The sequence below is a fragment of the Panthera uncia genome, chromosome D1, assembly GCF_023721935.1.
Source record: "Panthera uncia isolate 11264 chromosome D1, Puncia_PCG_1.0, whole genome shotgun sequence".
Taxonomy (NCBI): domain Eukaryota; kingdom Metazoa; phylum Chordata; class Mammalia; order Carnivora; family Felidae; genus Panthera; species Panthera uncia.
In genome coordinates, this window is record NC_064808.1 from 55,242,212 (window position 1) to 55,244,615 (window position 2,404).

Consider the following 2,404-nt stretch of genomic DNA (forward strand, 5'->3'; position numbering starts at 1 on the left):
GGGTGGGTGATGGGTATTGAGGAGGGCACCTTTTGGGATGAGCACTGGGTGTTGTATGGAAACCAATTTGACAGTAAATTTCATATATTAAAAAATAAAAAAAAAATAAAATAAAATAAAGTGGGTCTCTTGTAAACAGCATATAGATGGATCTTGTTTTCTTATCCATTCTGTTACCCTATGTCTTTTGATTGGAGCATTGAGTCCATTGATGTTTACAGTGAGTACTGAAAGATATGAATTTATTGCCATTATGATGCTTGTAGAGTTGGAGTTTCTGGTGGTGTTCTCTGGTCCTTTCCAATCTTTTGTTGCTTTTAGTATTTATTTATTTATTTATTTATTTGTATATTTTTTCATCTTTTCTCCCCTCAGAGAGTCCCCCTTAAAATTTCTTGCAGGGCTGGTTTAGTGTTCACAAACTCCTTTGATTTTTGTTTGGGAAACTTTTTATCTCTCCTTCTATTTTGAATGACAGCCTTGCTGGATAAAGAATTCTTGGCTGCATATTTTTCTGATTCAGCACACTGAATATATCCCGCCACTCCTTTCTAGCCTGCCAAGTTTCTGTGGATAGGTCTGCTGCAAACCTGATCTGTCTTCCCTTGTAGGCTAGGGACTTTTTTTTCCCTTGCTGCTTTCATGATTCTCCCCTTGCCTGAGTATTTTGTGAATTTGACTATGATATGCCTTGTTGATGGTCGGTTTTTGTTGAATCTAATGGGAGTCCTCTGTGCTTCCTGGATTTTGATGTCTTTGTCTTTCCCCAGGTTAGGAAACTTTTCAGCTATGATTTGCTCACAAAACCCTTCTACTCCTATTTCTCTCTCTTCCTCCTCTGGGACCCCTATGATTCTGATGTTGTTCCTTTTTGATGAGTCACTGATTTCTCTAATTTTTAAATTGTGCTCTTTTGCCTTAATCTTCCTCTTTTTTTCTGCTTCGTTATTCTCTGTAAGTTTGTCCTCTATATCTCTGATTCTCTGTTCTGCCTCGTCCATCCTTGCTGCTGCTGTATCCATCCGTGATCGCAGGTCGGTTATAGCATTTTTAATTTCATTCTGGCTATTTTTTACTTCTTTTATCTCTGCAGAAAGGGATTCTAATATATTTTCGACTCCAGCTAGTATTCTTAGTATCGTGATTCTAAATTCTGGTTCAGACATCTTGCTTGTGTCTGTGTTGGTTAAATCCCTGGCTGTCATTTCTTCGTGCTCTTTCTTTTGGGGTGAATTCCTTCGTTTTCTCATTTTAAAAAAATTTTTTTTAAGTTTATTTATTTTTGAGACAGAGAGAGACAGAGCATGAACGGGGGAGGGTCAGAGAGAGGGAGACAGAGAATCAGAAGCAGGCTCCAGGCTCTGAGCCATCAGCCCAGAGCCTGACGCAGGGCTCGAACTCACAGACCGTGAGATCGTGACCTGAGCCAAAGTCGGACGCTCAACCGACTGAGCCACCCAGGCGCCCCCTTCGTTTTCTCATTTTGAAGGGAGAAAAGGAATTAATGAGGTAGAAAAATTGAAGTTAAAAAAATTAAAATTAAAAAAATATTAAAATTAAAAATTAAACACACACACACACAAATCGAATAGATGATGCTAGATCCTAGGTGTGTTTTGTTCTGGGTGTAGAAAGTGGTTTGACAGATTAGAGAAACAAAAAAACCAAAAAAAAACAAAAAAAGAGGGGGGAGAGAAAAAAAAGGAAATCGTTAGAGAATTTGAAAAAAATGAACACACTAAAGTAGACTAAAATACACAAAGGTAGAGAATATAGTAGAAAAAATTATAGAAAAATATTTTTAATAAAAATTAAAAAGAAATACGAATTTTTTCATTTTCTGCATTTAAGAAAAAAGAAAAGAAATTAAAAAGAGAAAAAAGATTTGAAAAAGAAAAAAGAAAAGACAAAAAAAATAAATCGTTTGAAAATTTGAAAAAGTGAATACACTGTAGTAGACTGAAATAAAATAATGGGAGTAAGATAGAATTTGAAAAAAATTACATAAAAGCAAAAAATATAGTAATAAAAATTAAATAAAAATATTTGAAAAAAATTGAAAGTAAAAATGAAGTTTTTCTCTTTCTGCATTCAAGAAAAAGAAAAGAAATGAAAAAGAGAAAAAAGAAAAAGAAAGAAAAAAAAGGAAATTGTTTGAAAATTTGAAAAGGTGAGTACACTGAAGTAGACTAAAATAAAATGATGGAAGTAAAGTAGAATTTGAAAAAATTCACACAAAAGTAAAAAGTATAGTAATAAAAATTAAAGACAGATATTTTTAATAAAAATTAAAAATAAAAATGAGTTTTTTCTTTCTATATTCAAGAAAAAGGAAAGAATTGTAAAAGAGAAAAAGGAAAAAGAGAAAAAAAAATTGAATAGATGAACCTGCTAACAGATTGAA